This window comes from Schistocerca serialis, chromosome 12 (genome assembly GCF_023864345.2).
Source record: "Schistocerca serialis cubense isolate TAMUIC-IGC-003099 chromosome 12, iqSchSeri2.2, whole genome shotgun sequence".
In the NCBI taxonomy this organism is placed as follows: Eukaryota; Metazoa; Arthropoda; class Insecta; order Orthoptera; family Acrididae; genus Schistocerca; species Schistocerca serialis.
In genome coordinates this window covers 165766869-165791919 of record NC_064649.1, presented here as the reverse complement: position 1 = coordinate 165791919, position 25051 = coordinate 165766869, and the positions used below count along the sequence as shown (strand labels likewise).

The window sequence follows — 25051 nt, the reverse complement described above, 5'->3', positions numbered from 1 at the left end:
CTCGCAAATATACAGGGTGATTATAATTGAAGTTAAACTTCCAAAACGCTTTAGAAATAACACCACTTGTCAGAATGACGTCAAATTGCAACGGAGAAGGGGGAAAACGTATGGCATAAGAAAAAGAACAGTGGTAAAGTTGGTGTAAACACGCCGGGTATACGGTTTTTCCTCCTCTCGCGTCTGCGACGTTCGCCATAAATATCTCGAAGCAGGATCGCGTTCTGCTTGTACAGCTGCATTACAAGAATCATGATCAATTTGCTGCCCACGTCGCTCTGCATAAGTTCAAGGCACTGAAGGGTTTGAAAGAAGGCGTTGATCAGATGACTGCCGTGGGTCTGGAGAAAATGATTCGGAAATTCGAAAAGACGGGTCCTTTTGGTGTGCAACCTGGTAGAGGGAGGAAACGAACTGATTCGACGTCAGTGGAAGCAGTGGCCACAGCAATGTAGGAGAAGGCGAGTGGTGGTGTGCAAACGTGTAGTGCACGGAGAATTGCCCGAACATGGGACATGCCCGTGAGCACGGTGAGTAAAATCCTACGAAACATCCTTCTTTGCTATCCATTCAAAATTACCCATGAGCACGAGCTGCGTCCTGTTGACTTGTCAATAAGGGAGACATTTGCTTTAGAATTTCTTGCTCGCATGGAAGTGGACAACGATTGGCGTGGAAGATTTTGTGGACAGACGAAGCCCTCTCCCTTCTGACAGGATATGTCAATACACAGAATTGTCCAATATGGGCAACGAAAAATCCAACACGCAAATCAATCATCCTGTAAAGGTCACTGTGTGATGCGGGTTTACGGCATCATTTATCATAGGGCCGTATTTTATCGAAGAGACAGGTGCTTCCGGTCCTGTTGCCTGTGCCGTCACTGGTAAGCACTACGACTGTCTGGTGCGCAACCACGTCATTCCAGCTCTCCAACAGCGTGGATGTGATCATTTTTATGCAAGATGGCGCACTTCCGCAGATCGCAAATCTAGTTAAGCGGCTGCTGAAGCGCCATTTCTGAAAAGCTAGAATTATCGGCCGCCATTTCCCTACAGCCTGGCCGCCCCGATCACCTGGTCTTAATCCGTGTGACTTCTGGCTGTGGGGGCTGTCTGACAGATGTTGTGCTCAGTGTTCCGACTGCAAACTTACCAGCTGTACTGAAGGCACGCGCAACACATTCTGAACGTGACCCAGGAAACATGCTGTTTCTCGACTTCAACTTGTTGCAGAAAACTGTAGACAGCAAATTGAATATGTTTTGCGCCAGTCACACGGAAACTAATAATCCGATTTGATTTTGATTGATGCGTTTTATGCGGTTTTTGGCCTCAGGACAGCTAGAAACCGATTTTTCTCATCCGATGTGATTTGTTCCCATAGGAACTTACCACAAATTTCCAAATTTCTATAAATACGAAAGGAAATCCCCCGACTGAATGGTGACTCATCATCAACCAGACCAAACCGCCAATCTTTGGAGGTGTTGATCTTATACGGAAGACATCGTTTAAGAAGGGATTTTTCGGAATTCCACCCATGTGGGGGCGAAATAGGGGATGGAATGCTTCCTGACAACATATCGCTATTAAGGCAATTTTGAAGCTAGAACTACGAAAATTCAAGATGGCGCCTAGTGTAGATCTGGAGTATGTTAGTTCCGTACAAAAGTCAAAAAATAACGAGGAAAAGTGTTCGATATGCAACAAATTCTGTGTGTATTATGACAGTACATGTATGCCATGTTATATTATCGCAAAAGTAGACGCCAAAAAAAACCTGGTAACAGGAAAATGTTATAATCAGGCATCTCATCCAGCAAGTACTTCGACTCATTCGTGGGAAATGGTGAACTCTAATACAACATGCCATTGCAAGAAACGTGTTGTAAAAGGTATAATGTGCTTAAATTGTAAAACGGTTTTTCATTATTCGTGTGTTAATGTCAGTCCTAAAAGGACTAATAGCAAGATGGCGGCTAGTGTTGATATGCATAGTGTTCATGCGGGAAAAAGTGAAAATTACACCGATAAAAACAGCGTGTGCACGAATTGTAGTGATGAAATCAGAAAGTTAAATGATCGTTTAAGTAGTCTGCAATTAACCATTAATACTCTGATGAGCGAACTAAAAAAACTTACGACCAGAAAGTGTGAACCTACATCAAACTTGCCTCACAGTAACCACGAAATTCCAGGCAAAGTGAAAAACAAAGTGCCTCATTCTCAACAAAGGTTATTGTATGACCCTAATACCGGGTTTACAAGCAGGTTCAGTGTGCAATCAACCGTGCAAGGTAAGAAACATTGTGCATGTGATAAAACTAACTTCCGAGCTGAATATGAAACAAAAAATACGCGGAGTGATACATCCAAAAGAATGCCTAACAACTCAACTACTGCTATGAAAGGAAATGAAACTGAAAGACCTGAACACTTACGTGACCCAAATATGAAGTATATGTCCAGCGCTGATACTAAATTGTTTGGCCATAACGACGGTGGACCTTCTAAACAGGCAGAGAAACCTAAACGAAGAAAAGTAGTTTTGATGGCAGACAGTCATGGTCGTGGATTTGCTCGCCTTCTGAACGGTCAGTCCAGTTTACAAACAATCGCTTACATAAAGCCTGGTGCTTCTATGTCGGAAGTTTGCAATCATGTACGATCCACAGACGTTGCTGACTTATCCTCTGAAGACTTTGTTGTGCTAATTAGTGGGTCAAATGACGTATATAAAAACGAAACCCACAAAGCAAAACAAGAACTAAAAAGATGCTTAGGACAGTTGACACACACAAATGTTTTAGTGCTGAACATTCCACATCGGCATGACTTACCGTCTTGGTCATGCGTAAATAAAGAAATAATCAATGCCAACCAACAAATTTCATTACTTTGCAAACATTTCAGAAATCTAGAACTCGTAAATGCTAATAATATTGGGCGCAGATTCCACACATTACATGGATTGCACGTTAACAACATGGGGAAAAAACTGCTCGTCGGAAAAATTGAAGAAATTATCACCAAGAGGCATCAAACACTCAAAAGTAAAATCATCCTGGATTGGCCCCCCAAATATTCGAAGGTAACAACGCCAGCAAGACCTCACTCACCAACATCAACAACAAAAGAAGGAACTAGGTGCCTCCAATATTCAGGCACAATGAATGCAGTAACAGCTCTACCAATTGCAGACCCAGCTCAAACACCAGCAGCAACATTATCAACAGCAGGTGCAGCAGCTGAACAACTACCAGGGGAACCAGACACAGAAGAAAATGCTGCTGCAGATGATAATAGAAGAATAGGTGCAGTCGGGAAAAGAAAAGCAGTACTTCCAGCACACCTGAATGATTTTTTATTGACAGGGTAAAGGTAAGTGATCAATTAAATATGCCAAAGCCTAACAAACCTGATTCATCAAAATGTCCAATCACTGCTAAACAAATTAAGTGAAGTTGAAATTTTATGTACTGATGAGCTAAAAAACGTTTCTGTAGTGTGTATAACTGAACACTGGCTGCCTAAAGATGCAATGTCAGTCACAAAACTTGCAGACTTCAATCTTTCTTCATCATTTTCTAGAATTACATCCAGTCATGGAGGGTCATGTATATTTGTTAAAAGTGGCATTGATTATTGTAACATAAAATGCATTGAACTGTTAGCTGAAGAGAAAATTTTTGAAGTATCCGCAGTTGAACTCTCTGCATTAAAATTAATAATCATCTGTGTATATAGGAGCCCTGATGGGAACTTAAATGATTTCTGTCACCAACTAGAAGCAGCTTTAAATACTATAAAAAACTTCAACAAAACAGTGATCATATGTGGAGATTTTAATATTGATTTTCAAGAAATCTCAAAAGACCAGCAAAGCTTGATGACCCTACTGGAAACATATAACATAAAAGCCACCATAGACTCTCCTACAAGAGTTACACCAACAACTAGCTCAACAATTGATCAGATATTAATAAACACAAATGTAAATCACAATTTATGTGCCGGAAATCTTAATACTGGCTTCAGTGATCACTATGCACAGTTTATTGCTTTGCACACCCCAAGTGAAACAACTGAGAAAGAGGAACTTGCAAAAGAAGCAAGGAAATTCACTAACAAACAAATAAACCTTTTTGTACAGAGACTAAGTGAAGAAACTTGGTATGAAGTGTATACCTGTGAAAATACTAACAAAAAGTTTGAAAAATTCATGGAAATCTTCATGTCATACTTTGAAGCTGCATTTCCATTAAAAAAGCAAAAATGTCAACCTATATTCAAGAAGAACAAATGGGTTACAATAGGTATTAGAATATCTTGTGCAGAGAAAAGAAGATTACACGATATAGCAAAGACACATAACATGCCTCATGAATTTCATTTGTACCTGAAGAATTACAAGAGGATCCTCAAAAATGTTGTAAGGAAAGCTAAAACAATGGCAAATGACAAATACATTGAAAACTCAAAAAACAAGTCTAAAGCTATATGGGAAGTTATAAAAAATCAAACAAGTGAAACTAAACAATATAAAAATGTGAACTTATGTTATGAAGGACAAATGATTTCTTGCCAAACAGAAATTGCAGGGACCTTCAACAAATATTTTGCAAACGTAAGTGAAGAGTTGGTGAGTGGACTGGAAGAACACAACAAAATATCACCTCCAACATGCAATAGTGTGAGAAATGTGTCTACATCTTTGTTCCTCTCACCCACAAATTCTGAAGAAATTTTATCAGTTATAAAAACCTTGAAAACAGGCTACTCATGTGGAATTGATGGAATACCAGATGCAATTATTAAAAAATGCTGTCTTGCCTTAGCTGAACCCTTGACACATTTGTGCAACAGCTCACTGGCATCAGGAACCTTCCCTCCATGCTTAAAAACAGCAAAGCTGAAACCACTGTTCAAAAAAGGAAATCCAGAATGTGTTTCAAATTATAGACCAATAGCCCTACTGCCTGTATTTTCTAAAATTTTAGAAAAAGTTTTTTATAAGAGATTGTCTGATTTCCTAAATAAAAATAAGATTCTCTCTCCTTCACAGCATGGCTTCAGGAAAGGCTATTCAACTGAAAGTGCAATATTTGAATTTCTTAATGAAATCTATACTAAACTGGATGCAGGTGAGTTTGTGACAGGCATATGTCTTGATTTATCTAAAGCTTTTGACGTCATTGACCATAGTGCCCTACTGCAGAAGCTTGACCAGTTAGAAATTAGAGGTATATCCAATGAGTGGCTCAAGACATACCTATGTGGTCGCAAACAGGTGGTTGAAGTGCAATATACTGACCATAACAAAATCAGCTACTACTATTCAGGATATGAAAATGTGAAATATGGTGTCCCTCAAGGATCAGTATTAGGACCCATTCTGTTTCTCCTCTATGTCAATGATCTTATGTACAACAAGTATTGCCAAACTACCCTCCAATTTGCAGATGATACAAGCTTCCTTATTAGTGGTAAAACAGAAGATAAACTTAAAGACTCCGCTATCCAAACAATGAACAGTGTAGAACAGTGGTTCAGCTACAACAAGCTAATTATAAACAAAGAAAAGATAGTAGCACTGAATTTCTATAATGTAAAAGGAAGACACCACCCAAACATAGAAATAGAACTTAGGGACAGAGTTCTTGAAAGTGTTGACAGCACTAAATTTCTGGGACTCTGGCTCCAGAACAACACAAAATGGGCGGTACATATTGAATATTTGCAAAGAAAACTAAGCAAAACCTGTTACATGATACGGATCTTAAAAACTTGTTGCAGCAAAGCCAGCCTGTTAAATGTATACTACTCCTATGTGCATTCTGTAATTAAATATGGCATAATCTTCTGGGGCAATACAACAACAAATATTAAACTTTTCAGGATGCAAAAGAGAATACTAAGAATTATTGAAGGGGTAAACAATACGAAATCGTGCAGACCCATATTCAAAAAACTGTCAGTTCTTCCTCTTCCTTGCATTTTTATCTATGAAACATCAGTTTTCATCAAACAATATATCAATAGACACCCAGATATCTTATTAAAAAATGAAGATATACATGCACACAATACAAGGCAAAAATCTGACCTTCATGTGAAACGGGTGAGAACATCATTGTGCCAAAAAGGCACACTACATACTGGGATAAAGATTTTCAATAATCTACCTAAACATATTAAATCAATAGGTAAACTCTGTGGTTTTAAGGCTGAAGTAAAGGCATATTTAATTGATCATTGCTTTTACAGTTTGACAGAATATATAAAAGCCAAACAACAAAAATAAAGATGCATTATTAATATTCTAATTTGTATGTTGCCTGTAATGTTTGTTGTATTTATGAATCTGTGCTAAATTACTTCAATATCTAGTCCTTAGGATTGCAATACAAACTGTATTTTATCTTGTAAATACCTAACCATGTCCAATATCCTTGTATATATTCTATACATATAGGATTTGAAGGACTAAATAAATAAATAAATAAATAAACTATGGTTCTGCAATAGCTGTTTCAAAGGCGACTTAGGTCAAAAACCTAATATGAGAAACACCAAAGACGAAGTTATCAGTGCTCTACTGGAAGAGTTTTCAGTTATAAAACATCACGAACAGTATGAAAAAGAAGCAAAGATGCTTAGCGTTTTACCTCAAGATACTGTAACTTTTGTTAATAACAGTTCTGTTGTTTATGTTTGTAGAAAGTGCGGGAAAAACACAAACAGTGGTGTAACCTGTTGCGAGTGCGAAAGAAAACATCAGTCTAAAACTCCCGTCCATGTTCCAAAACTTTACATTTTAGGCGATAGCCACAGCCGCGGTATTGTCTCATGCATAAATAAAGCTTCAAATGTGAAATCGATGAGCTTTGTAAAGCCTGGGGCGCCCCTCTCAGAAATAAGAAAACTAGTTTTTTCTGAAGAAATAAAAAAGCTGTCTTCGAAATATTTTGTTGTCCTCTTTGGTGGATCTAATGACATTTATCAAAATGATACATCTACAGCCTGTTGCAAATTAAACAAGTGTTTATCTGAACTAAGTCATACAAACGTTATCCTCGTAAATATACCACAAAGGTACGACTTGATGTCCTGGTCGTGTGTAAACAAGGAAATTAGTGCCGCCAATGAACTTTTTTCCAGTATATGCAAACAATATAGAAATGTTTCTGTTGTTAATATTAATACCATTGGACGCAGATTCCACACTACTCACGGGCTGCACTTAAATGGCCTTGGAAAGCAACTTGTTACATTAAAGCTAATGGAAATTATTCAGAGACTGCAATACTTACCAACAACATCTTCAGTGGTACCTGTATCATCATCACAGAAAGTATCTCTAGGAGTGACTGATGCAGAATTAGATACAGTAACAGAAAATGCAGCAGAAGTACCCAAAGAAGCAATACTAACAGAAGTAGAATCAACAGCAGCGTCAGAAGAACCACGTTCAGTAACAGCAGAAGTAACTCCTCCAGCATTAGAACGAGCTCCTACAGCAGTAACACCATCACCAGCAGTAACAGCACAAACTACTTCACCAGAAATAGCAGAAGAAACACCATCAGCAACAGCAGAAGAAACTCCTCCAGCAGTACAACTAGTTCCTATAGCAGCAGCACCATCTCCCACACCAGCAGTAGCAGAACCAACTCCTTTACCAGTAATAGCAGAAACAACTCCTCCACCAGCAGCAACTAAACCAACTTCACCAACAGCAGAAACAGTACAAGTTCCTCCTCCATCACCTTCAAGAGTAGCAGAAAAGAATAGACCAGTCACAGTAAGTAAAGTATCATCTTTGTCTCATGATGAAGTGATACCAAATGATTTGGGAAAACATGTTCCTATAAAACTTGTGGACAGTAAAGTGAAACAAACTTCCAACCGTGTTTCAAACAGACCCAAAAAATTACCTAAGAGAAATGAAGATTTTTTATGGTTTATCCCAGGGAAGTCCAACCGCCACCTAACGTAGATTCCAGGGCTGAAAAAACAATTAAATGTTCTCCATTGCCACATAATACTGTACTCCTCCCCTCCTGTGACAGTAACTCTGTCTTATTTCTGCACTTAAATGTCAAGTCTCTGAAAAATAAAGCTGATGAGCTTGGTATACTATTAAAAAGTAACAAAAGAATGATTTTATGTATAAACGAACATTGGTTAAAGGAAGAGGATATAAAATTGTATGTACCATCAGGTTTCAGATTAGCTACATACTTCTGCAGACCCAGTGAATCCTATGGGGGTTCATCCATATATATTATCAATGATCTAGACCTAAAGTTTTCTGTTCTTGAAGTTAGTGACCTATGCACTAAAGGTGTTTTTGAAGCAGCTGCTTTTATTATACCTAGTATACAGCTCATAACTGTGTCTTTATATCACACTCCTGAAAGTAATGTAGAACAATTTATAGAACGTTTAGAAAAACTTGTGATCAGTATACAAAAATATACTAAATACAAAATTTTAATCTTTGGGGATCTAAACATAGACATTAGGAAAATGACAGCCAGAAATGTTAATTTAGTAAATATGTTAAGATCCTATAATCTCTTTTGTGCCAATGAAAGTCCTACAAGGCACTCCTCCTGTCTTGACAATCTAATAACAAATGTATACAAATGTGATTTTGAGCTAGGCTTACTTAATGTCGATTACCTGTCAGACCATAGAGGTATATGGGTGAAACTAATTACTAAAAAACCAAAAGAAGACGAGGAACAAACTCAGTGTGTCAGACTATCTACAGATACAAATATTAGCAAGTATAGAGAAGAACTTAAGTCTATAGATTGGAATATTGTTATACATTCCTCCAGAAATGTTGATGAAGCCTTCAGCACATTCCTCAAAATCATTTCTGAAATCTTCCACACATGCTGTCCACTGGTTAAAAAACAAAAATGTTAGGAAACCTAGCCACTCAACTTTACAGAAGTGGTTTTCACCCCAATTACAAAAACTGAGACTATTGGTAATTACTTGTCACGATAAGGTCAAAAAGGGAGCAGTAGATAAAGAAACTTACAAAAACCTGAAAAGAAAATATAGATCTGAAATTAAAATAGCCAAGTGTAAGGCAAATGGTGATTTCATTAAAAAATCACACAATAAATGTAAGGCTGCATGGAAAGTAATAAAAGCAGAGCTAGGTATGGATATAAACTACAAAGACAACACAAATGCTGCTAACGTCACTGCTGATGATTTCAATCACTTTTTTGTCAACTCTGCCAATCTTAGCCTTCCAACCCATAGCAACCAGAATTCCAATTCAACACATACACCTATTCCTCACCCCATATCTGGCAGAAATTTTCAACAAAACATTACAAACATAGTGTCAGCTTGTAAATGGAGAGAAGTACAAGTAACTGATATAATTAAAGCAACCTCTAAATTAGGATACTCTAGATTTGAAGATGTGTATGGCCTGTCAAACTATGTAATTAAAAAAGTTGTAGATCTCATAACATACCCCCTTTGCATACTGATAAACTGGATGCTCTCGAGTGGACACTTTCCAGAATGTCTCAAAAAAACAGTTGTCATACCATTATACAAAAAGGGTGACAAGTCCTGTATCAATAATTATAGACCAATTTCACTTGTGCCTATTCTTTCAAAAATAATAGAACATTGCATAATGCAGCAAATATGCATACACCTATCAGACAATAATATATTAAATGATTCTCAGTATGGATTCAGGTCAAACTTATCAACAGTCAAAGCAGTTGAAAACCTTATCTCTTTTGTACTAAGTGCATTTGAGTCAGAATTATCTGCTGAAGCCATTCTAATTGACTTGAGTAAGGCTTTCGACTCAGTTAACCACAAATTATTATTAGATAAACTGTGTTGCTATGGAATCAAACACCTGGAACTCTCACTAATTGAATCATACCTCAGCAATAGAAAACAAATAGTAAAGCATAATGACCAACAGTCACAGACTTTAAGTATAAAACGAGGTGTTCCTCAGGGCTCAGTGCTTGGCCCTCTACTATTTATATTGTTTGTAAATGACTTTCCGAACAACTTACCCTGTAAATCTATCCTCTATGCTGATGACACAACATTAGCTAATTCTGGAAAGGATCTAAACATATTGAAGGAGGAAAGTGAAGAGTGTCTCAAAATATCTAATATCTGGTTTGAAGCTAATGACTTATCTATGAACCATGAAAAGACTGTCAAGATAATCTTCAGTTTATCAAACAGTAACATGGAGTTATCATCTGTTAAACTACTAGGAATACACATTGACTCAAAATTAACTTGGGACACACATACAGATTATGTATGTCGAAAGCTATCACGGGTTATCTACCTACTAGCCAAACTACACACATGTGTTACACAAGATTTATTGCTTCAGTCATACTATGCCTTCTTTCATTGCCATCTACAATATGGCATTCTTTTATGGGGTAACTCTCCAGGAGCCAAAAAAATTTTCACTTGGCAGAAGAAAGCAATTAGACGTTTGTACGGAATCACTGACAACAAGACCTCATTAGACCTTATTTTAGAGACTTAAAAATTCTAACAGTCCCATCTCTTTACATATATTGTTGCCTATTAAACATAAAAGAAAACTTAAACCACTACACTATAAGGAAATCAGTTCATCAACACAATACTCGACAAACAAATATGATTGATATACCCACAACCAGGCTTAAGAAAACCCACTCTAGCTATGAATACATAGGCATAAAATTATTCAACACTTTACCCATACAGGCTCAATTGGTTTCAATGGATATTTTCAAAACTAAAACCAAAGTGTGGATGAAGAAAAATACTTTCTACAGTGTAGAAGAATTTCAGAATAGTTGTAAATATGATCTAATTTATTGATAAACTAAGGCTTACTATTATGTATAGTTATGGATGTAGAGGCAGCTAGCTATAAGCTAATAGGGTACAACACTATCTTTTTTTTTTTTTTTTTTGATGTAATATTTTTGCTATATGAAACATAATGTACAAATAGCTATAATACTTCTGACAACATTGATTGCATGTTAATGCTGATAAATTATGGCTTACTGTTATGTATGGATCTAGGTGTAGAGGCTGTTGTAAGCTAATAGTTTACAACATTGCTATATTTTTACTATGTAATATTTTGGTATGTAAAACATAATGTACAAATAGCTGTAACTCTTCTGACGACATCGATTGCATATAGGTGCTGAAAGATGGATAAAATAAATAAATAAATAAATTGGTAGGCCTATTTGGTTTCTCGGCCAGAAATAAAAAGATTATGTTTCAACACTTTTCGAAATTCAACTCCCAAAAGGGTGAAATAGTGGGTGAATTTTTTAAAAAAACTAAATAATTAAAGAACTGGTAAAACATTTTAAAGCTACGTCTATGAAACTGTATTTAGCTTCTTGGTTGGAGATAAAAAAAAATACTTGTTTCAGCAATTTTAGAGATTCAATTCCTAAGTTTGGAAATGGGGGAAGAAAGTTTCTATGAAAATATTTCGTTACATCAAAACATTTTTAAAGCCAAATCTAGGAAAATTGGTATTTCATTTAGCTATTAGAAATTTGTGTTAGGAGATGTCATTTTCCAAGAGCATGTTAAAACAACGCAGGATTAACAAAAACCTCCTACTCCAGCTATCCGAATCGCTTTTTGTAGTGTTTAAATGGCAAAAGAAAGCCATACGCTGCATAGCAGGGCTTAACCCATACAAATCACGAAGAGATTATTTTAAGAAACTAAATATAATTACAGTGTCTGGCCTGTATATTCACAACTCCCTCGTCTTCATTAATGAGAATTTCAGTAAATTTGACTTAAGGAGGACATTTCATGACCATAATATAAGTGGACATACAATTGATTTGCCATGTGTTAGGCTTGCAAAGACACACAACAGGTACAAAAATCTTGGTCCTGTCTGCTTCAACAAATTACCTAAATATGGCTACACAGCGCCAGTAAATAAGGTGGATCAAAAGTAAATTAATTTACGCTGCTCAAGAGTTCCTCGAGTATGTGAAAAATTACCCACTTTCCTTATAAGAAAGAATAAATTAACTGCAAACTGTACATATGTTAAAATTTTTGGATGTGAGGTCCGCCAGTTACGCAAAACTCCGTTTTTCTCAGTACTCAAACATGTTTCGGCACCATCAGTGGGTTTTCGTTTTTATTTATTCTGCAATGTGAACATTTTTGGTAAATGATTATAAAATTATGTGTATTTCTAGTTCAAACAACAGATCGTTTCTTTTTTTGTAAATACCTTTACATTTGGTGTGTATGAATTTTATGTACCACTTTTGTGTTAATTGCTACAGGTTGCTTGTCATCTACAACCAAACGATGTTAATGGGAAAGTTTTTTGCTGGGAGTTAACCTATCTTTTAGAATGTAATTTAGTTTTTCGCGCCTATTTTCGTATTTACTTACGTTTTCATGAGGCAAGCACTTGCATTCTCCGCATCATGCTGAGATGTTGTCATGCATACGTAACTATTACAAGTATTTTCCACAAATAACGTAGTAAAACACTTTCACTACACCAGAACACAGTGTGATTGTGGTTTGTTGTGTGTGTCAGCCCAGAGCGTGTTCATTTGTTTACCAGAGAGTTCGGCGCCAAATTTGAATTTTGTTTGCATTTTGTGTGTGTGTAGACTTTATCTGTTGTGCAGTTTTTATTTGTAAAGTTCCTTTAATGTGTTAAATAGTGTGCCATTGGAGAGTGTAGTGTATCCGTTTAAGACCTGATTTCCTTCTGCTATTGCCTTCTGTGTATTTAAGTTTTCCTCAATAGTCAGTTTGCTGTATAGGCTGTGGCTGGGTTTTTAGTATTCTTAAGTCTGTTTCTATTATGGTTGGGTGGTGATTGTTGACTATAAGGTGATCAGCAAATGTGCTATGGGAGCTGTTGCTTTTACAAGCTCTGAGATGTTCCGAATATCTTGTTTTGAAGTTTCTGCATGTTTGTCCTACGTATACTGACTGGCAAGTGTTGCATGTGAGTTCATATATTCCTGATCTGTTAAATTTATCCGTGGGTGTTTCTTGTGTTCTTATCTTTTTCTGTGTTGTGTTCTCTGTCCTGTATCCTATTTGGAGTCACTGTTTCTTTAATATGTTGCCTATTCTGTGAACGATCTTGTTATTGTTTATTTATTATTTATTTGTCCCACAGGTCAAATCAGTACAATGGCTTGTACAACTGATATGGGATAAGTCAATACAAATATACAGTTTACAGTAGTCTAAAACAGTAAACAAGAACACAGAAGAATGATTAAGTAACATAATTTGTAGGTAATGTAATATAAAGTTACAGCTTTACAGAGAATTTTTACATGATGTGACAAAATTGACTTAATAACATTCAGATTTGATACATTATCATGCACTAAGACAATTTTGATTCAAAATATTCCTGGATGGTATAAAAGCAGTCTTTTATTAAAAGAGATTTCACCGTCTGTTTGAATTTATTTATTTCTTGTATAAAAGTTGGAAGATGGTTATATAATTTTATTCCCATGCAATTGACACCATCACTGTATAGTTTTGTTGAGTGGGGAAGTATTCTTAGAGAGGTTTTTGATCTTGTGTCATAATCGATGTAATCCATATTTTTGCTAATTTTGTTGATACTTTTTTTGGTAAAGAATAATAATTATAGTATGTATTGGCATGGGAGGGGCAAAATATTTAGTTTCTTAAATAATGGTTTACAAGTGTCTCTTTGGTTTTTGGACATAATTGTTCTGACTATCTTCTTTTGCAGTTTGAATATCTTAACTGATTCAGAATTTTGGCCCCAGAAGAAGAAGATTCCGTAGTTAAGTACAGAGTGAAAGAGTGCACGGTACATAGTGGTTTGGGTACTTGTGTTAGTGACGTTCCTTATTGATTTAATCATGAAGCATACTTTATTAAGTTTTGTGCTGGTAATGTCAATGCGCCTTTTCCATGTGAGAGTATCAGTAATAGTGACCCCCAAAAATTTTATTTCATTTTCAAGTTTAACATAATTTTGTCCAGTGATATAGTTGGTAATAATGGATTTCTGTTTTGGCCAGTGTGGAAGGTTATTCCAATTGTCTTTTTTGCATTAAGAAGCAGGCTGTTACTTTGAAGCCATCAACTTATTTGATCTGTGGTCCTATCTATATTAGACTGAAGAATTTGTTCGGGCGCAGATATGAGTACAGAGGTGTCATCAGCAAACAAAGGGTTTTTGTGTCTGGTAGGCTGTGAGGAAGGTCATTTATGTAAAGTAAGAACAGCAAGGGGCCCAGGACGGAGCCTTGGGGAACGCCTTGCTTTATGGTATGTATGGAGGAATGTACAGTGCTAGCTGTACCCGAGAGCTTAGTTTCATTTAATTCGACATACTGCTGTTGATCTTCCAGATAGCTTTTAAACCAGTCATAGGCATTTCCTCTTATTCCATAGGAATGCATCTTTTGCAAAAGTATACTATGATTAACCATGTCGAAGGCCTTTGTTAGATCTAGGAAGATACCTATGGCTGGGAGTTTTTTGTCCACAAGCTCCAGTGCATGATCTAGAAATTCTTGTATTGCATCAGTTGTAGCTTTCTTACTTTGGAAGCCGAACAGAGCAGGTGACAGGATATTTTCTTTGTCTAGAAAGGACATGATTCTGGTGGCCATTATATATTCAAATACTTTACTAAAAGTTGAAAGCAGTGCAATGGGTCGATAATTACTGGGATCCTCTTTGCTTCCTTTTTTGTGGACAGGTATAATTTTTGCAATTTTGAGCATACCAGGAAATGCACCATTCAGGAATGAGAAGTTTATTAAGTGGGCTAGGTGTTTACTGATAAAGTTACTGCAATTATGGAGGACGAAGCATGGAATTTGATCTTGTCCAGCAGATGATTTTTTTTAAATTTTGCTATGAAGTGTCTTTTCTATTTCAATTTCAGATGTAGGCCTTAAAAATAGAGTCTCAGAGCATAAGTTTGGTTCTAGTTGCAAGGGACAGCTATTTTTAAGATGGTTAGCCAGGTTTTCTATTGTTTCTGTAAATTAGTTATTGAATTCCTCTGCTGTTTCTTTCCCACTGGAGACTAATTTTCCTTCTATTTTTAAGGCAATATCACTTTGTAGTTGTTTTCCTCTATTAGTATTCATATTAATAAGTTGCCACATGCTTTTGCTCTTATTGCAAGTGAGTATGTGCCATTTCGTTTCATGTGTGTGTTGTTGCTCTGTTGTGCTTTGTGTTGTTCTGTGCTGGGTGAGGATTTGTGTGTGTGTGGTGTGTTCATTTTTGTACTATTTGCATATTGTTTGATTTAACTTGTCTACCGTATGAGGGTACAACCATTTTCTGCTGCTATTTGTTTTATTTTGTTTAGTTCTTGTGCGTAGTTCAGATTCATGCTCCACAGATAAAACAGAACACCCATGAAGAAACAGAAGTTTGCATGCTTATGTGTCAATGGGTGGTTTGATAGGTTGTGAATGGTGGTGCTTAGTGGTTGTCAGTTTCCTGAATATTGTGAAGTTGTGTGTGTTGTTTGTTTTTTGTATGGTGAGATCTAGAAAGTGTAGTGTGTTGTTAGTTTCTGTTTCTAATGTGAAGTTAATTTTTTGTGTAAGTTGCTTATTTCATTGTCTAGCTGTTCTATGTGTGTATGTGGTTCATCAATCAGGCATATTACGTCATTGACATAACGGTACCAGTATATAACCTGTAGTTCTTTGGTTTTATTATGGGTCTGAAGATTGTCCAGGTTGTGATCCCATTGGCAGTCCTTCGTGTTGAGAATAAAATTATTTGTTGTTGTTGTTGTTGAGGTCTTCAGTCCTGAGACTGGTTTGATGCAGCTCTCCATGCTACTCTATCCTGTGCAAGCTTTTTCATCTCCCAGTACCTACTGCAATCTACATCCTTCTGAATCTGCTTAGTGTATTCATCTCTTGGTCTCCCTCTACGATTTTTACCCTCCACGCTGCCCTCCAATACTAAATTGGTGATCCCTTGATGCCTCAGAACATGTCCTACCAACCGATCCCTTCTTCTTGTCAAGTTGTGCCACAAACTTCTCTTCTCCCCAATCCTATTCAATACTTCCTCATTAGTTATGTGATCTAACCATCTAATCTTCAGCATTCTTCTGTAGCACCACATTTCGAATGCTTCTATTCTCTACTTGTCCAAACTATTTATCGTCCATGTTTCACTTCCATACATGGCTACACTCCATACAAATGCTTTCAGAAATGACTTCCTGACACTTAAATCTATACTCGATGTTAACAAATTTTTCTTCTTCAGAAAAGCTTTCCTTGCCATTGCCAGTCTACATTTTATATCCTCTCTACTTCGACCATCATCAGTTATTTTGCTCCCCAAATAGCAAAATTCCTTTACTACTTTAAGTGTCTCATTTCCTAATCTAATTCCCTCAGCATCACCCGACTTAATTCGACTACATTCCATTATCCTAGTTTTGCTTTTGTTGATGTTCATCTTATATCCTCCTTTCAAGACACTGTCCATTCCATTCAACTGCTCTTCCAAGTTCTTTGCTGTCTCTGACAGAATTACAATGTCATCAGCGAACCTCAAAGTTTTTATTTCTTCTCCATGGATTTTAATACCTACTCCGAACTTTTCTTTTGTTTCCTTTACTGCTTGCTCAATATACAGATTGAACAACATCGGGGAGAGGCTACAACCCTGTCTTACTCCCTTCCCAACCACTGCTTCCCTTTCATATCCCTCGACTCTTATAACTGCCATCTGGTTTCTGTACAAATTGTAAATAGCCTTTCGCTCCCTGTATTTTACCCCTGCCACCTTTAGAATTTGAAAGAGAGTATTCCAGTCAACATTGTCAAAAGCTTTCTCTAAGTCTACAAATGCTAGAAACGTAGGTTTGCCTTTCCTTAATCTTTCTTCTGAGATAAGTCGTAAGGTCAGTATTGCCTCACGTGTTCCAGTGTTTCTACGGAATCCAAACTGATCTTCACCGAGGTTGGCTTCTACTAGTTTTTCCATTCGTCTGTAAAGAATTCGTGTTAGTATTTTGCAGCTGTGACTTATTAAACTGATAGTTCGGTAATTTTCACATCTGTCAACACCTGCTTTCTTTGGGATTGGAATTATTATATTCTTCTTGAAGTCTGAGGGTATTTCGCCTGTTTCATACATCTTGCTCACCAGATGGTAGAGTTTTGTCAGGACTGGCTCTCCCAAGTCCGTCAGTAGTTCCAATGGAATGTTATCTACTCCGGGGGCCTTGTTTCGACTCAGGTCTTTCAGTGCTCTGTCAAACGCTTCACGCAGTATCGTATCTCCCATTTCATCTTCATCTACATCCTCTTCCATTTCCATAATATTGTCCTCAAGCACATCGCCCTTGTATAGACCCTCTATATAGTCCTTCCACCTTTCTGCTTTCCCTTCTTTGCTTAGAACTGGGTTTCCATCTGAGCTCTTGATATTCATACAAGTTGTTCTCTTATCTCCAAAGGTCTCTTTAATTTTCCTGTAGGCAGTATCTATCTTACCCCTAGTGAGATAAGCCTCTACATCCTTACATTTGTCCTCTAGCCATCCCTGCTTAGCCATTTTGCACTTCCTTTCGATCTCATTTTTGAGACGTTTGTATTCCTTTTTGCCTGCTTCATTTACTGCATTTTTATATTTTCTCCTTTCATCAATTAAATTCAATATTTCTTCTGTTACCCAAGGATTTTTACTAACCCTCGTCTTTTTACCTACTTGAACCTCTGCTGCCTTCACTACTTCATCCCTCAAAGCTACCCATTCTTCTTCTACTGTATTTCTTTCCCCCATTCCTGTCAATTGCTCCCTTATGCTCTCCCTGAAACTCTGTCATAACCAATAGATTGTGGTCCGAGTCCACATCTGCCCCTGGAAATGTCTTACAATTTAAAACCTGGTTCCTAAATCTCTGTCTTACCATTATATAATCTATCTGATACCTTTTAGTATCTCCAGGGTTCTTCCATGTATACAACCTTCTTTCATGATTCTTAAACCAAGTGTTAGCTATGATTATGTTGTGCTTTGCGCAAAATCCTACCAGGCGGCTTCCTCTTTCATTTCTTAGCCCCAATCCATATTCACCGACTATGTTTCCTACTCTCCCTTTTCCTACACTCGAATTCCAGTCACCCATGACTATTAAATTTTCGTCTCCCTTCACTGTCTGAATAATTTCTTTTATTTCATCATACATTTCTTCAATTTCTTCGTCATCTGCAGAGCTAGTTGGCATATAAACTTGTACTAATGTAGTAGGTGTGGGCTTCATATCTATCTTGGCCACAATAATGCGTTCACTGTGCTGTTTGTAGTAGCTTACCTGCATTCCTATTTTGCTATTCATTATTAAACCTACTCCTGCATTACCCCTATTTGATTTTGTGTTTATAACCCTGTAGTCACCTGACCAGAAGTCTTGTTCCTCCTGCCACCGAACTTCACTAATTCCCACTATATCTAACTTCAACCTATCCATTTCCCTTTTTAAATTTTCTAATCTACCTGCCCGATTAAGGGATCTGACATTCCACGCTCCGATCCGTAGAACGCCAGTTTTCTTTCTCCTGCTAATGACATCCTCTTGAGTAGTCCCCGCCCGGAGATCTGAATGGGGGACTATTTTACCTCCGGAATATTTTACCCAAGAGGACGCCATCATCATTTAACCATACAGTAAAGCTGCATGCCCTCGGGAAAAATCACGGCTGTAGTTTCCCCTTGCTTTCAGCCGTTCGCAGTACCAGCACAGCAAGGCCGTTTTGGTTTTTGTTACAAGGCCAGATCAGTCAATCCCTCTTCAGGAACCATACGTTTGTCTGGCCTCTCAACAGATACCCCTCCGTTGTGGTTGCACCTACGGTACGGCTATCTGTATCGCTGAGGCACGCAAGCCTCCCACCAACGGCAAGGTCCATGGTTCATAGGGGGGGGGGGGGGGGGGGGGGGGAATTATTTATTGAATACAAAATTATTTTGTGATGTAATGGCCTTGAGTATGTTGGTTATTTCATTGATTTGTGTGTCTGGTATGTTTCCTTGTTGTTTTAATATTTGTGTGATGACGATGATTGTTTCATTTATTGGAAGGCAAGAGTACATTGATGTGACGTCGAATGATATGAGGGTTGCTGTGTCCGGTATGTGTATGTTCTTGATTCTGTCTATTAACTCCAGATTCCTGTTGTTATCAAACGTGTACAGTTTTTTAAGTAGTGCGTGTGTTTGATGGGCTATGTAGTAGGATGGAGCGTTTCGGAAGTTAATTACGGGTCTTAATGGGATATTATCCTTGTGAACCTTTGGTAGGGCATTTAGGGTGGGTGCTTTTGCATTTTCCTGTGTCATCCTCTTTACCTGGCTTTTTGAGAATGTATTATTGATGTTTTACAGTGTCTGTTGAATGTTTTTTTCTGGTATATTGCTGTTGGGGTCGCTGATCAGTTTTGTGATGTTGTTGTCTTTGAGAAAATCCAGTGTTTTCTCTGTGTTTTCCTTTTCATCCATAATTACAGTAATATTCCCTTTGTCTGCTCTTGTTACTATGGCATTGTTCTGTTTTAATTTATTTTAAGTTTGCTGGCTGTGATTTCCTCTGATGTTTTATGATTAAAAATAATTGTGGATTTGTGTGTTCTGATTATCTGTGATATTTCTGCAGCTACTAATTCTCTTGTCTAGTTTGCATTAAACTCTGGGGTGCTGAGTCTTTCTTGTTCCTGTAAAATGTCTCCTGATTCCGTTATTAGGTTTTCTATTGTTTTGTGTGATATGTTAGTGTTAATGTTGTGTTTTGGCCCTTTTTCTAGTAGGTTCTTTTCTTGTTCGGTAAGATTTATGTCAGGTAGGTTAACAATTCCGTCATGGAACTTATATTGTTGTTGAGATTGTTTTTAGTGGGTGTGTTTGTGTTGTTGATTATTCTGTTGAGTTTTCTGTTTTGTTTCTCTCGTTTTTCTTGCATTACTTTCTGAATATATGCCTTTTCTCTCTCTGTTATTTCCTCAAAGTGAGCTGGTATTGTAAATTTGTTGGCCAAATCTAAATGTGTTTGGTAAAGTTTAGTGTTAAGCAACTACTTTTTAGCATATAATTCCCTAATTTCATGCTTTAGCCACAAAATCTCCACTTTCTGTTACACTTTCTTTGGTGCAGATGACATGCTATTCACAGAGTTTTTTTATATAATATGGAATTACATTATTAGCTAGGCAATTTTTATTAAACTGTATATTGAGAGTTGTCTTCTGAAGCTTCATTAAAGTGTTCCTGTATTTGTTGTAGAGCTTGCTGTGGAATGCCTGGCTGGGCGACGAAATATCCATCATTTTGATTTGCAGCTCCTTGTATTGGCTGTGTTAGCAGTTAAAATTTTTGGACGTGAGGCCCGCCAGGTGCCGGGAACCCACCTGGCACAAACCTTTTTTAACGCCAACAACTTCAGTATTCTGCAAACACTTCCTTCCCTATCCCAGTGTAGCGCAACAATTCGTTCACTCTGATGCGTCTGTCAGCAGTCACCAATTCGTTAACTCTCTGCACATTGTCTGGAGTGTTTGCAGTACGAGGCCTGCCGCTGCGAGGACAGTCCTCAATATTGCCGTGCCCGCTTTCGTGATGTAACCTGCTTGCCCACCGACTAACTGTACTGCGATTGACAGCAGCATCTCCGTACACCTTTTTCAACCTCTTGTGGATGTTTCCCACTGCCTCGTTTCCACAGCACAGGAATTCCATGACAGCACATTGCTTCTGACGAACGTCAAGTGTAGCAGCCATCTTGAAGACATGCTGTGACAGCGCCACTCACGGGAACAGATTGAACTAAGTTTGAAAACAAGTGGGAAGGTTTGTATCTACACACTGTAAAACTTTCACACATGCAGAATTAAAACTGTATTTTTACAGAAGCATTTCTTTTGGAGTGACCCTTGTAGTTCATTTATCTTGTAACTGATCTGTTACGAAACTTTTTGTTGTTATTGACATTTGCATAAATATGTATTGTATCCATCTTGGATTATTATATTGTAGTTGATGACATTTGTCCAAATTTATATTATTATTATTATTATTATTATTTTTCACTTTCTCAGACGTTAAGTCCGGTTAAAAATGGAGAGACGCAGACCTTGATCAAGCGTCACTTCCTTTTAACTGTACGGTATGTGTTATATTGCATTTAGGAACTTTCGGGTAATTGAACATGTATCAATAATTACGGATTTCTGTAGTTGTATATATATGTTTGGATGTAGCTGTATTGCATTGATGTACTGGTGGATATTGTGTGGTATGACTCCTGTAGTTGATAGTATAATTGGTATGATGTCAACTTTATCCTGATGCCACATGTCTTTGACTTCCTCAGCCAGTTGGATGTATTTTTCAATTTTTTCTCCTGTTTTCTTTTGTATATTTGTTGTATTGGGTATGGATATTTCGATTAGTTGTGTTAATTTCTTCTTTTTATTGGTGAGTATGATGTCAGGTTTGTTATGTGGCGTTGTTTTATCTGTTATAATGGTTCTGTTCCAGTATAATTTGTATTCATCATTCTCCAGTACATTTTGTGGTGTATACTTGTATGTAGGAACGTGTTGTTTTAAAAGTTTATGTTGTAAGGCAAGCTGTTGATGTATTATTTTTGCGACATTGTCATGTCTTCTGGGGTATTCTGTATTTGCTAGTATTGTACATCCGCTTGTGATGTGATCTACTGTTTCTATTTGTTGTTTACAAAGTCTGCATTTATCCGTTGTGGTATTGGGATCTTTAATAATATGCTTGCTATAATACCTGGTGTTTATTGTTTGATCCTGTATTGCAATCATGAATCCTTCTGTCTCACTGTATATATTGCCTTTTCTTAGCCATGTGTTGTATGCGTCTTGATCGATGTGTGGCTGTGTTAGATGATACGGGTGCTTGCCATGAAGTGTTTTCTTTTTCCAATTTACTTTCTTCGTATCTGTTGATGTTATGTGATCTAAAGGGTTGTAGAAGTGGTTATGAAATTGCAGTGGTGCAGCCGATGTATTTATATGAGTGATTGCCTTGTGTATTTTGCTAGTTTCTGCTCGTTCTAGAAAGAATTTTCTTAAATTGTCTACCTGTCCATAATGTAGGTTTTTTATGTCGATAAATCCCCTTCCTCCTTCCTTTCTGCTTAATGTGAATCTTTCTGTTGCTGAATGTATGTGATGTATTCTATATTTGTGGCATTGTGATCGTGTAAGTGTATTGAGTGCTTCTAGGTCTGTGTTACTCCATTTCACTACTCCAAATGAGTAGGTCAATATTGGTATGGCATAAGTATTTATAGCTTTTGTCTTGTTTCTTGCTGTCGATTCTGTTTTCAGTATTTTTGTTAGCCTTTGTCTATATTTTTCTTTTAGTTCTTCTTTAATACTTGTATTATCTATTCCTATTTTTTGTCTGTATCCTAGATATTTATAGGCATCCGTTTTTTCCATCGCTTCTATGCAGTTGCTGTGGTTATCCAATATGTAATCTTCTTGTTCAGTGTGTTTTGACTATGCTATTTTTCTTACATTTGTCTGTTCCAAAAGCCATACTTATATCATTGCTGAATCCTTCTGTTATCTTTAGTAATTGGTTGAGTTGTTGATTTGTTGTTGCCAGTAGTTTTAGATCATCCATGTATAGCAAATGTGTGATTTTGTGTGGGTATGTTTCAGTAATACTGTATCCATAATTTGTATTATTTAGCATGTTGGATAGTGGGTTCAGAGCAAGGCAGAACCAGAAAGGGCTTAATGAGTCTCCTTGGTATATTCCACGCTTAATCTGTATTGGCTGTGATGTCATATTATTTGAATTTGTTTGGATGTTAAGTGTGGTTTTCCAATTTTTCATTACTATGTTTAGGAACTGTATCAATTTAGGATCTACTTTGTATATTTCCAATATTTGTAGTAACCATGAGTGGGGTACACTATCAAAAGCTTTTTGGTAATCAATGTATGCGTAGCAACCTTTGTTTAGTTTTAGCTTGATATGTCACCTCTGCATCTATTATCAGTTGCTCTTTACATCCTCGTGCTCCTTTGCAACAGCTTTTTTGTTCTTCATTTATAATTTTGTTCTGTGTTGTATGTGTCATTAATTTCTGTTTAATGACTGAAGTTAATATTTTGTATATTGTTGGTAGGCATGTTATGGGGCGATATTTAGCTGGGTTCTCTGTGTCTGCTTGATATTTAGGTTTCAGATATGTTATTCCGTGTGTAAGTGTATCAGGAATGTGTATGGGTCTGCAATGTAACTGTTAAATAATTTAGTTAGATGTGAATGTGTTGAGGTGAACTTCTTTAACCAGAAATTTGCTATTTTATCATTTCCAGGGGCTTTCCAATTGTGAGTAGAATTAATTGCTTGGGTGACTTCATGTTGCAAAATTATCACTTCAGGCATTTGTGGTATCATCTTGTATGTGTCTGTTTCTGCTTGTATCCATCGTGCATGCCTGTTATGTTGTACCGGGTTTGACCATATGTTGCTCCAGAAGTGTTCCATGTCTGTTATGTTTGGTGGATTGTTTATTTTAATGTGTGTGTTATCTATTGTCTGGTAAAATTTCTTTTGGTTTGTGTTGAATGTTTGGTTTTGTTTCCTTCTATTTTCACTTTATTATTATTATTCTGTTTTTTCTCAGACCTTAGGTCTGGTTCGGAATGAAAGTGACGCGGACCTTGATCAAGCGTCACTTCCTTTTAACTGTACGGTATATGTTACATTGCGTTTAGGAACTTTCGGGTAATTGAACATGTATCAATAATTACGGATTTCTGAAGTTGTATATATAAGTTTGGATGTAGCTGTATTGCATTGATGTACTGGTGGATATTGCGTGGTATGACTCCTGTAGTTGAAAGTATAATTGGTATGATGTCAACTTTATCCTGATGCCACATGTCCATGACTTCCTCAGCCAGTTGAATGTATTTTTCAATTTTTTCTCCTGTTTTCTTCTGTATATTTGCTGTATTGGGTATGGATATTTCAATTAGTTGTGTTAATTTCTTCTTTTTATTGGTGAGTATCATGTCAGGTTTGTTATGTGGCGTTGTTTTATCTGTTATAATGGTTCTGTTCCAGTATAATTTGTAGTCATCATTCTCCAGTACATTTTGTGGTGTATACTTGTATGTAGGAACGTGTTGTTTTAAAAGTTTATGTTGTAAGGCAAGCTGTTGATGTATTATTTTTGCGACGTTGTCATGTCTCCTGGGGTATTCTGTATTTGCTAGTGTTGTACATCCGCTTGTGATGTGATCTACTGTTTCTATTTGTTGTTTGCAAAGTCTGCATTTATCTGTTGTGGTATTGGGATCTTTAATAATATGCTTGCTGTAATATCTGGTGTTTATTGTTTGATCCTGTATTGCAATCATGAATCCTTCTGTCTCACTGTATATATTGCCTCTTCTTAGCCATGTGTTGGATGCGTCTTGATCGATGTGTGGCTGTGTTAGATGATACGGGTGCTTGCCATGCAGTGTTTTCTTTTTCCAATTTACTTTCTTTGTATCTGTTGATGTTATGTGATCTAAAGGGTTGTAGAAGTGGTTATGAAATTGCAGTGGTGCAGCCGATGTATTTATATGAGTGATTGCCTTGTGTATTTTGCTAGTTTCTGCTCGTTCTAGAAAGAATTTTCTTAAATTGTCTACCTGTCCATAATGTAGGTTTTTTATGTCGATAAATCCCCTTCCTCCTTCCTTTCTGCTTAATGTGAATCTTTCTGTTGCTGAATGTATGTGATGTATTCTATATTTGTGGCATTGTGATCGTGTAAGTGTATTGAGTGCTTCTAGGTCTGTGTTACTCCATTTCACTACTCCAAACGAGTAGGTCAATATTGGTATAGCATAGGTATTTATAGCTTTTGTCTTGTTTCTTGCTGTCGATTCTGTTTTCAGTATTTTTGTTAGTCTTTGTCTATA

General features: G+C 36.9%; 1 protein-coding gene across 3 annotated transcripts in view; it reads right to left on the bottom strand.

The window, feature by feature from the left end:
* The window catches only part of LOC126428067 (uncharacterized), a 259575-nt gene that overhangs the window by 169246 nt on the left and 65278 nt on the right, over nt 1-25051 (bottom strand). The window contains exon 1 of one of the 3 annotated variants that reach the window (XM_050089952.1): nt 12474-12606. The exons of the other annotated variants lie outside the window; for them this stretch is intronic. The gene's annotated coding sequence lies outside the window, so the exon portion shown is untranslated. Of the gene's footprint in view, nt 1-12473; nt 12607-25051 lie in introns of those variants that run through there. 3 annotated transcript variants of the gene reach the window in all.